This window comes from Drosophila santomea, chromosome 3R (genome assembly GCF_016746245.2).
Source record: "Drosophila santomea strain STO CAGO 1482 chromosome 3R, Prin_Dsan_1.1, whole genome shotgun sequence".
Lineage (NCBI taxonomy): Eukaryota > Metazoa > Arthropoda > Insecta > Diptera > Drosophilidae > Drosophila > Drosophila santomea.
In genome coordinates, this window is record NC_053019.2 from 21,736,811 (window position 1) to 21,752,050 (window position 15,240).

The following is a 15,240-nucleotide window of genomic DNA, read 5'->3' on the forward strand; positions in this document are numbered from 1 at the left end:
GCTTGGGCTATAATTATTTAACGTTGCCTTGTCACTGTCTGCTCCTCTTTCCGCTCCCCCTTCCTCTCCGGTTTCCTCCCCTCTGAATCCTTTTTGCCACCTCCTCGTGCCACCGCGTCTCCTGTTTCTGCTTCCTTCTTTAGTTTAGAGCTCGCGCGCGCTCTTGTAATAATATTTTAAATTAATTACAACAAACATGCATTTGCTTCTCTGCGCTTGTGTTTGTGCCCCTGTTTATCTGTGTGGGTGTGGGTGGTGGCAGCTCCTCGACTCGTCGTCTGCTTGTGTGTGTGCGTGTGGGGCGTGCTTTTGTGCTGCTGCCTGTTTTGTATGAAAAGTGAATTAAGGCGAATTTAGCGCGCGTCGGCCACGTCCAAAGTGCATTTGTATTAGGGATGGGCGCGTGACCTCGTTCGTGCCCCAAAACGTGATTGGATCGAAGCGAATTGAATCGAATTGCAACGGAGCGAGGCGAATACGCCGTTCGTAGTGATTTTGAACAACTGCCATGATGGCCCACAATCAGACTTAAGCTGTTCGAAAACGTTTTGCGAAATGACAAATGTGTCAAGCAGTTGTACAGATTCCTTGGGCATAAATATTATTTATAAGTTAAAGGATTGGGCAATTGGCGTCTTCTTTCGTTTGTACTTAAATAGGCTTCGTTTCATAACAAACAGAACAGAATCTATGGAATTGAATCTGTATTTCAGTAGCTACAGTAGATGGTGGTGAAAATATTACGTATACGCCCTGGTAAACATTGCAAATAATCTAATGCTATTTATTAACAGTATTAAAATGTAGTTTGATAATAACGAAGTCATGGTTTGAAATGAAATATGAATGGCAGACCAGTTTGGTTAGTCTGACAGTGTGTCCGTTTAAATTAATTGCCTAATTTCTTACAAGAATCGTGGACCATCTCTAGGGACAGAGTGCATTTGTAAGTCCTGCTTCGTCATCGTCGCTAACTTTATCCTTCGCTGGCTGCACTAACACACCCAAGCGCACACACATACAAGCGCCTACATAGCGACGACACTTTCGCTGGGACAGTGTGTTAGTGTGTTTATGGTGGGTCCTTCAATTCAATGAAACGACCACGCCTACTTAGGACCAGCGCCCCTTTTCGAATGAGTCACAAATACAAATACACACACACATACACACAGGGACACAGATCCTTGGATAGAACGACGAGATCCCCGAGCATTTGGCATTGTCTATTAGTATCTCGTTTGCGCTTCTGTTTTCTGTTCTAGTGCTTCTTTTGAAGTTTTCGCTTGCATTCGCATTTTAATTTGAAGTGCATCATTTCTGTTCTACCGTCTGAGTCTGCGGCCACAAACACACACACCTCCAGCAAACACACACATACACAAACACATACATCCACCAAGGAAGCCACCACAGACAAACACAGAGACAAACAAAAAAGTGCTTATGCTCATTCATTCATTTCATTTCCCATTACAACCCAGGAGGAGCTCTCCGCATCCGCATTCGCATCAGGATCCACCTGGCTCTCCTGCTCGTTATATGCACAGCTGAGGGCATGAGAGTAGGACTGCCAATGCCACAAGTTGTATCTGAAAACTCTTGATGAGCAAACTAATAATATGTAAAAGCTTTTCAATACTGTTTTAATGGGAACATTTTACCTTTATAACTTTCCCATTTGAATAAGGCTAGTTCCACTTGTTGATAAAGCGTGCTGCACTCATTAAGTGCTATTATTTCGTCAAAGGCTGTATGTGTGTGTTAGCAAGTGAGCGTACATATTAGTGTGCGTATGCGTGTGTGTGTGTGTGTGAGCCAGAAGGGAGAACGCTGAACGGTGAGCGCAGCAACCAAACAAAAATGGTTAAAAAGCAAGCCAAAGCTGGGCCAACAACAACTTCCCAACCGCCACTTGCCACTACTTTATGCCACTTCAACGCAACTCAATTGCTTTCTTTGCCTTTATGAAACTCTATGCGTGTGTCCCCCTCCCCCCAAAAACCACCAATCCACCGCCAAGTTTCTCCCTGTGTACGGTTTTATTAAAATACCCACCCCCCACCACCATCCAGCAACTCTTCGCCTTTGCCATCACTTGTCTGACTCTATGCCTTCTTATTTTTTCTTTAGCATTTTTGTTCTTGCAAATAATGAAAAGTGCCGCACATAAAATTTGCACAAATTATTCCGCAGCTTCCACACAGTTCCTCCTCTCGGTGGGGATGGCATCCGCGATCACAACGCCTTTACTTGTTTCTCGCATTTTGTATTTTTGCCAACGCTTTACTTCTTTATTTACGCCAAATGCATTGAAAAAATAAATAAAATTATAAATGAAAGCAGGACGCGTCTTGTTTGGTTTTTCCCCCCCACTTTTTCTCTTATTTTGTTATTTTATTACTGTGTATTCCCCTTTGGTTTCGCTTTCGTCCTGCCAAGCCAGCCAACAATAAGAACCGAAAAATACAAAAATACAGAAATACAAAAACTGATGCACAACCAACTAGTAAAAGATGGGGCTAGGGTTGTGACACAGCGGGAGGGGGGTAGCGGGTACATGGGGCAAACAATGAGGAATAAAAGTACAAATTTTCCAGAGAGCAGTTTCGAAACTGCTAGATACCCGGTATTCGTCATATAACCAACCAGTTTTTCAACTGCTTTCATTGGCAAATAAAGTATAAGTTGGAAAATAAACTTTAATCATATGTATTTATATATTTAATAACAGACAGAATATGTTCTGGGTATAAAAATTAAATATTTGCGCATTCAACGCAGTTTCGTGGTTTCAGGACTTTGTTTTTCTTCAATCAGATAAACAAATATGCACTCGCATAAACCTGGTTTCAAAAAAAATCAACCATTTGGTCATGATGATTTTTTGGTTAGCTGGTTTTTAATCGCAAGCGTACAAGGTTCGCGGAAAAAAATTAAATATGCATTGACTGGTCAATAAAAGTGGAAGTTATATTTTTCTCTAATTGGTTAAACTAAATACATTTGTTAGTTTTAACTCGGCCTTTTACCAATTCAATTGTTGTCAATGAAATTGCGTTAAATCTGAATCGTTGCCACTGCCAAATTCTTTAAAGAAAGAAATACCCCGAGTCCAGCTGGATATTAAAGCGAATATACCCCGTTCCCCTGCGATTTCCGGGTAGCATTTGTGCGTGTGTCGCGGTCCCATCTCAGGGTGTTGCAAATAGTGGAATAGTCCAACGTACGTCGTAAATATTTCAACTGCAACAGCAGCAACAACAGTCAGGCAGCTCCAGCAACCATAACGAGCACAAATAGCAAACAAGGAGCAGGCGCCAAGGCGAGAAGGAGCCAAGGAGAAAGCAGGAAGGAGTAGAAAGTAGATGGGTGAAAGGAGAAGGGTGCGAGGGAGACGGCCGATGGGGGACGGGGGACGGTGAATCGATAGATTGCACCTGGTACATGCCACGCTACGCAGAAAGTGTCCCCAGTTGTCCCCAGATCCTTCGGAATGAGCAGAACCTTTAACAACCTACGACACCAACAAAACCAGCAAACAACAATAATAACACGCAGCAGTAACAAAGACAATAAAGAAGCAAAAAGGCGCCCTCTATCGGTGGACACACTGAACATATACTGATAGTACTACATACATATATATAGATATAAGATTATAGATATAAGATTATAGATATAAGATTATAGATATAAGATTATAGATATAAGATTCATTATAGGATACCTAGATAAATGTACATTTAATCAAACCTCATCTTCAAGAGAGTTTTGCTACCTACTTTCTAGCATACATTTCTAAATTTAACTATGATTTTCTTTCAGTGCAGCTGCAACTTTTGCCATCGCCTTCAGCTTCTTCTCCTCTGTCGCCCTCTCTGCTCAGCTTTGAGCTCAGCAGTTTTTGGGTTCCAATTCGCTACCCCTATTCCCAGCCCCACCCCTTGTCACACCCCTAAGCCCCAACCCCTTCCCTTCGCTCCTCCTAGTCCGCAATCCATGCGAAAATTTGAAGCGATTTATTTACTTTTTGCCATTGCCATTTGCCGTTTCCTCGTGTCGTTGTATTTGCCGCTTTGCTCGCACTCCTGTTCGTCCTTCGTCCTTCGTCCCTACTCGTCCTTTACCCACTCACCCCTTTCTCCAGCTTTCTTCCCTTGGATTCAGCTTCTTCGTCGCTTTCTGGATGCGGTGCAGCTACAAATTGAGGCATATTGGAATGGAAGGGCACTAAAGTATTTGCCTTATTGATTTGACAGCATCGGATTCAATGTAGCGATAAGGTCATAATGGAAACGGATCTTTGAACCAGGGATTTGGCCAGTGCTCGGTGACTCGGTGATCGGGCTATAAGTTTCACTATCAGAGGACACCGCAAAAACAACAACAACTGAGTGAGGATAACTTACGCCGAAAGTGGTAAAAAAATATTCCACAAATATCTTAGCTTGCGAATTTTCTAACCGAGCGAGTGCAACGTGCGGAACATGACTGCATGGACGGGCGAACCAATTAAATTTGTCAAATTTCTGAATAATTCATAAAGGTTTTCATTCAGCTTTATTTATGCAGGTACACCAATTAAACATTTTGACTGCATTTGGCCAAATGGACACACATATTTGTCCAAGGGTGCCTCTTGAACGGATATGCCATTCTAATATTTCACACAAAATCATAGTAAAAATCGTAGTTTATTATAAATATATGATATTTCAGTCTTTAATTACAAAGTTTTTGTAAAAACATATTCCATTAACTAAAATAAAACTTGAATGCATAATTGACCTGGCTCGCAAAATAGTTTTGTATTAGTATTTCATTTTCATTCTCTTCCTTTACAGGATATCCGCTGGGTCGACCAGCAATAACTTAGATAGTAGCAGCGCTGGTTGTTTTCTACTTTATTGCACCAATGGTAATGGTCTTGTTTTTCATTTTTAACATTTTTTCCTACCCGTTTTTGTTTGGATTACATCGTTGGCGTTGCCGTTGCCGTTGCCGTTGCCGTCACACCGTCAATTCGTTCGCTTTTCCTTTTTGGTTTTTCATTTTCATTTTCCATTTTCCATTTTATTTGGGCGCATTTGCAGCGTTATGACAAACAAGTGTCCATTTATTTGCCAAATTTAATGTTTCACCATTTTGCCAGGACTTCGCCATCCCTCCATTCCCTTCGATTCCGTGTAGTCTAGCCCTCTCGTTGGTGACAAATTATCCTGCTTCGATTTCTCGGCGACTCCATCCATCCATCCGGCTGTAGTGAACGCCCCAAACTTCCGATTCCACTGCCATCCCAGCGAACCGGACAACTGTGACTCGAATTTAATAAAAACGGGCTAATGGGAAACATTTTCTGTAGCTGTCACGCCCCCGGCTACGCCCACCTACACTTGAACAAAAGGGAGATTAAAATCAAGCCCCAGCAGTGATGAATTTGACGATATATCATTTTCATTGAGATCTGATATGTGTCACTTTCCATGCTTACAAAGATACAGCATTGTATGCATGTAGCATTGTATTTCTAGCGCGTATTTCTTTAATTCCAAGCACCAATTTAAATCCTTTTATTTTTTTTTTTTTGCTGTGCATCTTAAAAATGCCAACTGTCGCCTATTTGAAATCTCAGCTCAGTTTAACTTGCGTACCCAGCTGAGCTCAGCGCTAAATATTTTTCAAATATTTAACAGCTTTCCGCGCCGAGTTTGCCGTTGGCTAATGCATAATTTATATGTACGAAAAAATTTGTCATTAAGGAAAGAGGCGCTTTTCCATTTTCCCCTACTAATTGGCCAGGTTGTTGCCGGGCTGCCTGGGATAAGGATATTTTCGTTAATTAGCTGTGATGTCATGTTTGAGTTTTGAATCTCCGCCTACGTTTTGCGCCGTTTGCCATGCGATTCCATCTGCACTTTGTTTAGGACAAAGGTATGACATAGCCATACAGCTTAAACACATTTCACTTGTTGTTGTAAAAACCCAACCCATGCCCCAAAATGCCGCACTTGCCACCGCACATGCCCCTGGCCAACGGACATGTCAGTCTAGGAGGCTAAAATTAATGAATAGATTATGATTAATGAGCGGCGACATCATTAAAATATATTTATATATTCAAATTGCGGTTTTGCTGACCGACCCTCGACTCGTCGTCTCGACAGGACCTGAATGGTTAGGGATGAGCAGTCGTTAGATGGGAGGGGAAGGGGGGTTTTAGGGGAATCGAATGAATGCGAATGTCCTCGAACAACATACAGACGCACAAAGCCGCATAAAATGTTAAATCATTAGTTTAAATTGCCGCAAAAAGTTTGCGACGGACGGAGAGAACATTTTCGCTTGGCTATTTACAAAATATGAAAACGTGAATGAGCCAAAAAAAAAAATGAAAAGTGAAAAAGAAAAAAAATAGCGCCGGAAAAATGAAAAACGAAAGCAAAGCAAGTGGAATCAGCGGCAAAAGACCAAGAAGATAAAAGCGCACGCATCCTTGAACTTTTATTTATTTATATCTGGATCTCTGGAACTCTGGAACTCTGCGTCGCACTCCGGGCTCGTCCAGTCCCTATTCCTAGTCCTGTTTCCTGCCTTCGCTCCTTATTGCTTTGTTTGTTTGTTTGCTTGTTTGCCACAATTCCGACCGCAAAAGCTGTTAGCGCGGGGAAATGTGCCGTGTGGGGTGGGGTGAGGGGAGGGGTAAAGATGACGGGGGAAAGTTGAGCTGGGTCCGCTGGCATTTTTGCATATTGCCCATACGCAGCGTTGCCGCTGGTCGAAAAGTTTGCACAGCGCCGTTTGCTTTATTAAAAACTACCAAAAAATGAAAATAAAAGCGAGAAGGAACAAACTTTCGCCCCGGAATTATTTCAATTCTAATTTATTTTGTGTTTGCAGTGAAAAAGGGTAGAGATGCGAGTATTTCTAGCTCGTATTTTTCGTATTTTTGTTTGTCCGATCGTTGTCGCAGTTGGATTGCTGAATGATAATGACGATGGTCCGGTTCCAAAAGGACCAAAATCAGGACAGCAGCCGAGCAGCGCCAGTTTTCAAAAGCGTTCTCCAAATGGAAAATGAGTTTTATGCGAGTGTAGTTAGACAATGACATGCACATAATTCAAGTTGCAACAGCAAAGGCTACAAATGCACTCACTTCGGAACATCCTTCCCCCCTACCACTACCACTACCACTACCAACACCATCCCCAATCCCCATGCACATACACATCCCCATCTCCTTTGCCAGGGAATGACAGAAATTAACTATCAGTTGGAGCTGCAGCTGAAGTGGAGTGCTGGGAGTTGGGAGTTAAGAGCTGACTGTCACTCAACCGAAGACCGTCACACACACTCATATGCAGTCCAACAAGCTGCAAAGCTATCTTTGATTATGTGTCGCTTTTGGGGGACTTATCTATAAAGTGCCGGCAAGTGGCAAAAGTTATTTACACACGTTTGACCACCTTCACACCCCCAATAACTGTCCAATCGGAGGTCAATTAAGACGGCTTTGCACTTGCGACCAGAAGCTAGAAGCCCAGAAGCTCTGGAGCCCAGAATTTAAAATGGATAATCGCTCTATAAATACGCAACAGCATTTTTGATTTTCTGCGAAAGTAATAAAAGTATTTTATTCATAAAATGATTACCAACAAGTTGATATTTGAGTCTTACTCATTAAAAGTAAACTTTTTTTTTCAAATGAAAGCAATCAGTGGCGGTAATTTAAAGACGCTTTTCATAAATAAATGATTGGATGGTCCCTGGGATGAGTTGAGCCCCAAGTGCCACAAACAATGCAGCAGATATAACCACATTTCCCCTCAGCCCGCTCGCCCCCCGCAATCCGTTGCCTGCCACAAATTTCCGCCGTCATAACATTTACAGTTGTTGCATTTTATAATCAAACTTGTTACTCGAGCTACTTTTGATTTAACGTCTGCCGGATGCCCAGCAACATGGCATCCCAGCCCGCCGCTCGTCAAAGTTTAACCCGACAATCTGAAGCCACAGCGAAATGAATAAGCTGAGCTCCGCCCCCCTCCCCAGCCCCCCTCCATCAAGGCTTCCCCTTCGGAAAACGCCCCACCCAAAAGCAAAGACACCCCCCCGCCCCCCTTAGACGTTAAACCGACTTCAGAATTAATCAAATCCCAGTCAGATGTTTTGCGCTGCCAAAAAACTTAAGCACAACAACACCGACAGCAATTTGTTGTTATTCTTGGCATTCGCGCTCAAGTTTCGCTGCTAACCCCAAGACCCCTTTTTCCCCCAAAAGTGCCCCCCTACCCGCCGCCCCTGTCGCAAAGAGTTCGTTTCGAGCGTCCCTTTCTTTCCTGCTCATTCCATTGGCATAACGCACATTTACAAAATTATATTTGTAAACTTCACTTACCGGCTGCGAGTGGCCCTTCACAGATTCCCGCCACCCGCCACCCGATGGCCGATCCCCCTTGGAAGCGTCGAGAGCCCCCGCCCCTGGTTGTCTTTAATGTACAATGAAATTGGCGAAACTTGGCGAGCACATCACAAATATTAGCGCATAAAGATGATGATTGCGAGACGATAATGAGGATGTGTGCGGGGTTTACTTGGGTGTTGCGTTAGTGAAGGGGAGTTTTTTGGGGGTGGGGGGGATCGAACAGCACCAAGGGTGCCAAGGATTGCGAGGATTTCGGCTCTCGGCTTTCAGCTTTCGGCTTTCAGCTTGACTGCTTCATAGGCGGCATGTTAATGACGTTGTACCGATGATTTGATAGCCGCAATCGAAGGAGTCAGGGAGTCAATAAGCCGCTCCTGCCGCCCAAAAATCGTTCCTGGCTGGCAGCCCACTAATGAACACTCAATTACAATGATGTACTGCCCACTAGCCGACGAGCCGAACCGACCGATAGATTCATTAACATTTGACCATGAAACGGAGTGGAGTGATGCTGGGTTGGATGCTGGGTTGGGCTAGAGCCCATGCTGGCCTCGTTTAATGAATCTCTATTGCGTTTCCGATGATGATGCGGCTGCTTTTGATGCGCTCCATACCGATTTCCCCGCCGCGAAAAACGCCGAAACGCCCTTCGCAACTTTCACCCACGTTGACAGCGTGTGCCAAAACATTTTTCATCATCGCTCCAGACTCGTCCGTAATTAGACTTAATTCGCTGACATTCGACAGAAAGAGCCAGCAGTCAACAGTTACAGTGTTTCAGTGCTCAGTGCTTTAGTGTTTCGATTTTGTTCACATTTCGGGGGGAGGATTTCAATTAAGGACGAGCTTAATAGGAATTGTATTCGTTATTAGCTTATGGCTCGTTATGAGCCAAATGATTTTATGGCCATGCGATTCAATCTGTGCGAATATTAGAGCGCACACTCCACCACCACACCACATATCCATACATATGTACCATATATATATTGTATTAATAAAGTGATTATCTCTTGCGGTGCTTGTGCGTGGAAAAATCATTTAAATAAGTTTTCGGCCAGCCGGAAAAGTTTGTGGGTCAAACTACGGCTGGCACTAAGAGTGGGCTGGCAATTAATTAACCCCATGTTAACAGGGGCTTGAAAATTTACATGTGTGCTGATGGATTAGGCAAGGATAATTGGGCATTAGGCCAGAAGTAGCAAGGCGTGAATGTGATTATTCTTATGGAGATGTGACCTAATTGGATTGGCTAAGCATCGTCGATCTTAAACGGGGTTAATCGCCATCTAATTAATTTGCTTAACTCTTGATTTATGTGCGTTTGGCAAGCATTTGTTTGGTTTAGCAAAACGTGAGATTCTAGATTTGTGGAAAGACTTTATTTTTTTTCATGTCAGCCATGACATAAGAGCCAAATCTTTTAATATAAAAACTTGAGCACTCCAACTGGCAGCCTGAAATTCATCGTGCCAATTTCCAGGTACGTCATCAAGTTTTCATTACCTCGTCACCGGTTATAACCCTCATATGCGTAATGGCGCCACCATTTCACTGCGGACCGATTTGCCCCTTTATGATTTTCCTTCGCCGAATGACTGCTAACAAATTGTTTTTGTAATTTGACGTTTAATTCGCGTAATTAGTGTTCCGACATTTTTCTGCCCGTTTCCCCAATTTTTTTTGTTCTTTGTTTTTGCCGACCGTTCTCAACGTTTTTTTTTCTGTTTTTTTTTTTTTGCCTGTGTTGTGTGTTGGCTGACGTTGTTGTTGGCCTTAATTAAATTCATTGCCATATTTATGAAACTTTTTTCATTAAATTCGGCATTTTCTTGAGAGCGAACCGGTGGATTTTGCCAGCCCTCGCAAAATATTTTTGACCCCGCAGGCCACCCTTTTCCCATTTTGGCCATTCTGGCCATAAACTCTCGGACCCAAGGCGACTGTCCATTGAGAACGGCTCTAAATATTTTTGCGGGTTTTTACGCATTTCACTGCCTTGCCCGCACTCGCACCCTCCAATGAACATTTCCTTTTTTATTTTTGACCGGGAAAATGTTATAAAAATAAAAAATAAAATTTCTGACACCTAAATTGCTGTGACATATTTGATTTATGAGGCCACCTATTTGGCCCCAAAAGTGCGCGGCACCCGAACAACATAAAAGCATGGACGATGGACGATGGATAACCATGGAAAAGGGAGCTGTGAAAAAATCCTGGTCGAGAAGGGACCGAAAACGAAAAGGCCAGGAAAATCGAGGTGGTATGAGGTAGGGTCGGAAGCAGGAAGGGAGCACATAAAAAACACGAAAGGAAGTGGCACTAAAACAATTACAAAATAAAAACGATTACACGCCACTTCCGGCGACATAAAAATGGTGCAGGCCAAACGAAGACGAAGATGCTTGGCCAAAAAGGGTTTTACGGCTCACCATACGCACACACACACACTCACAGTCATTCGTGCATACACACACACACACAACCATTTAATAAAAGAGGCCACTAAAAGACGACGGCAATACAGGACCATAATCTTGGGTTAAAGACCATTAAGAATTTTTATTTTCAATTAAACCCGATTTGCCTTAATGCCCCACAAGGCTGAAAACGATGCTGCCGATGTCGCCAACAACAGCAACAACAACAACAAGTGGAGAACACAACGTGGGCAGGACACTTCCCTCCCCCCAACCAGACTCACCCGCCCCCCCGGCTGAAATTTATATGCGCCGCATAGTCTAAAAGGGTCGCCTGACTTTACGCGTTGCCCGAAGTGAGAGCCCGCAAATCCCCCAAGTTCCCACAACCACACCCACTCCCCTATCGAATCCCCAATGCCATCTCGGCCAGCAATTCTCCCCCAAGGAGCAGGGTGGAGCAGGGTGGGGCAGAGCAATGGCCAGCAATAGGCAGCAATGGCAACAAGGCAGGACACAACAAGGAGCCCAAGGAGCACAAGGAGTGGGCACAATAGGGCGACTAAATTCAAATGCGATTTTGATGCCATTGCTGCTTTTCAATACACCGCCTTCGGGATGGATGCCACTGATGGAAGGGATGGATTCGAACTGGATTTGGTCGAGTCAAATGATGGGGGCGCCAAGCGCCATAAATGCGTCAAAGGAGTGCGCGGGGCGAAGGGGAGGAGATGGCGGAGCAGCTGGATTTTAGCCAGATTTTATCAGATTTTGGAAATTCGAATTAAGTTTTAGCAAATTAACAACATTTTAGTGATTTTTAAAAGCACTGATTTAATCATATAATCTCATATCCTAAAAATCATAAATCAAATTAATTCTTTTTTTAAATGAAAAGCTAAACTCTAAGTAAATATGGATATTCAGCATAGGTACACATTTACTTTTGGTCCAATGATAAATGAGGCTGATTACTTACAAAGGACATGGCAAACTGCAGCAGTTGATATTGTCGTCTGTTGTGAACTGGAACTGCATCTGCATCTGCAACTGTATCTGCAACTGCAACTGAATCTGCAACTGCATCTGCAACTGCATCTGCAACTGCATCTGCAACTGCATCTGCATCTGGTGCAGATGGTGGACGGTGATTATCCCGAATCTGGCTTTCCGGTAATCGATGGCCGCCATCACTGGCGGCCTCTTGGTGGGCTCCAAAGAAATCTCTGGCTGAGCCGAAAACCAAAGGACGAAGGGAAGAAAGGAGCAGGCAGGAGAAGGCAGGAGGAAGGACGAAGGGGCAAGGAGCAGCCGAGAAACACAAACTGAAAAACTGCAAAAGAAAAACACAAACAACTCGCAGCGCAACAAAAGTTTGCCGATATAAAAAGTGTGGACTGCTCGAGTGGCCGCCACCCGCCGTTGGCCGCCCATAGATGGTGGAATAAAATAGAATATACTTCTGGCTTAGCCGCTGGAGGATGACGAGGGGGCGTGGCATAGAGGGAAGTAGCACGGTTGTCCTGCCTTGGGCTCCGTTCCTCTGTTCAACTCAACTCAACTCAACTCGGTTTGGTTCGGTTCGGTTCTGGTTTGGTGGTGGGGCAAAGTATATTTAAGTGCTTAAAGTAAAATGATGTCGTACGAACTGGAAACTAAAAACAAGTTAGTATGGTAACTTTTGGCCTAAGGCTAGACACACAAATGTATATACTCGTATATATATATACATATATATGTATATATATATTTATAAATCTGTGGAGCTGTCTTTGTGTGTGTCGGAGTGTGTCTGCAATCCGCACAAAAAATCGTTGTAGCGTATCTATGCGCTCGCATCTTTGAGATAGTTTAGCGTGAAAATAAAGTAAAGTACGGTAAAATTGTTGGCAGTTGATTATTGAATCGCTTTAGGTCAAAGCTCAACGGCAGGCTCAACCCAGACCACACCAGGCCAAAACCAATCCCGACCAACTCGGGCAGACAACAGGCAGGCAACAAGGGCCACAGGATTGGGATTCGAGCTGGATTCGAGCAGTATTCGAGGGGTTTTTACTTCGGAGCGGAGGGCAAACAAGTCAGCAACAGCAGAAACGGCAGCAACATGGCAGGCAGAGCAGAGATTAAAGCGTTTATTGATGCGCAGATTGCGCGCATTTTAGCCAGGAGGAACAGGCAGGATACCAGTACGCCAGGACACCAGCTCCTGCTGCTCCTCCTTTATCCTTGTGTGAGTGGGCGGCGCTGTTGTGTGTCTGGTCCTGGCTGTCGCTTGTTGTTGTCGCTGCTTACGCTCAAATTGAAATAATTAAATTGATAAAATGTGGCAAAGATTAAGCGCCGCACTTTATTTGGCTTAAAGGCAGCCGAAAAAAGGAAGCTCCCACTAAGCCAACTGTGGAGTGTTGATTAAATAAATAAACCGATAGCGCCGCCGGCTGTGCGTGCCTCCCACTCTATGCCACTCCATGCCACTTGGAATGCCACTGCCGCCCACCAAATTGGGTAGCTATCTGGGTGGCTCCATGTGTAACAGGTAATATTATTTGTCTTTGGCATTATTTTCAAATCGCTTTTGTTTGCCACCACCACCTGGCCTCTTGGCCCAAAGCGACTGGCAAACATTTGGCCGGCCAAAGTTTGAATTGTGCGGAGTAAATATTATTTGGAATTCAGCAATATGCAATATGGAAAGCAATTTCAATTATTTGCCCGGCCAATTCAGTTAATCCTTCGACTGAAGGGCCCTTCGGCGGCTGCCGATTTCCGAGTACCCTCGACAAGTCCGCTTTTGAGCACATTTTAATCCATTTAATAAGTCTGAGCAGAGTGCGTGTGAGCCTCCTTGATTTAAATGCTCCTGATTTTGCTGCCGGCTGTTTGATGTTTGCTGCGGGGCATGTTGCTGTTGCTGCTGTTGCGGCAGCTCATTTTGTTGATTTGAATAAGTGAGTGGCGAACCCTTTCATTTGTGCTCGGGTCGGGGTGCTAAATTTGATTTACCATTTGCATGCATTATGCGGCTTGATTAAGTTTTGTGGCCACCACATGAACATCGAAGCACCATCAACTGCACGTAACTAAATACTATTCGTTAATGAGGGCGGATTTTATCGAGCACTGCAAACGTTAGAGTCGGAAAATCTATTTTTCCCGGTATCACTATCACAACGAGTTTGCCAGTCATTCCCTGGCCGCACAGCCACATTGCGCATACGCCCCGTAATCAGCGGATTTAAAACCAGTCGCAGTTTAAGGTTACTTGTTGGGGTCCATCTCCCGTAAGCAGTAAACTGAAAAATGTACGCTGTAGTCCCTAATGACCAGAATCCATCACAATAATCAAGTTGCAAAACAAAGCAAACAGAATTGGAATTGAAAAAAAAAACGTTGCCTACATTTGGGCGCCCGCCATTGTAGAAATAGTTAATCAATGCCAGTGCGCTGCGTGACGAGGACGAGCGGTGGTATAAGCTTAAATTTGTTACGCCGGCTTATCGAAATGCCAAAATCGTCATGTGTAAGGGGCACATAAGCCATTTGATGACTGTTCACCAGGAGGGAGAGCGAATTAGGGCGCGGGTGGCCGGGGATTTTGCCGCCTGGGATCGACTCGAAATCGACTGGGCCCGTCCTAATGGCCTTGGCCATTTCCGGCACCCTAAAACGTTGCCCGCAAATTAGTTTTGGGCCGCGTTGCTGCCGTGCGAACAATTGAAAAGCCGAAATCGAAAATCTTTTCACCGAGCCTGGAGTTTGCCGTTCGGCGCTTCCAACTCGGAACTCGCACATCCTTCAACGGAGCAACGGACTGCTGGATGAGTACCTGAACCTAAACCTGGACCTGGACCTAGCTACATCCTGCTCGAGCTCACACTTTAGAATTCATTAAACGGCCGCCTCATTAATGGAAATGGCCGATAACATTTGTGCCACGCTTCGATAAGCGGCGCAACCCAAAATCCCACGGCCGTGTCCATTGTTCGGCGATCTCGACCCAATATCTTGAAACGGGGCGCCAAAAGAAGGCTTCCAGCTCCATAATTCAAAACACACAAGAACAAAAAACACGGCAGCTCGCCCAGGCGGCCGACAATAACTTCAAAAGACCACAAGTAAATTAATGTTAATTTTATGCTAAAGCCGCCAGCGTCGACGGACCAACACATTGAGCGCTGGGAATGCTGGAAAGGCTGGAAAAGCTGGGAAAAATGAGGCCAGCACCGCAGCGGCCGCGCCAATCAACATCATCGTCATCATCATCGGAAAATGTGGATGGCGGGCGGTAAAACTGAGGGATGCGAGATGCGAGATGCGAGATGCCGGCGGAAACTCGGGTTCTCGATTGGCATTTTGACACGGACGGCGGACGAGCTGAGCCCTCGACGGCGG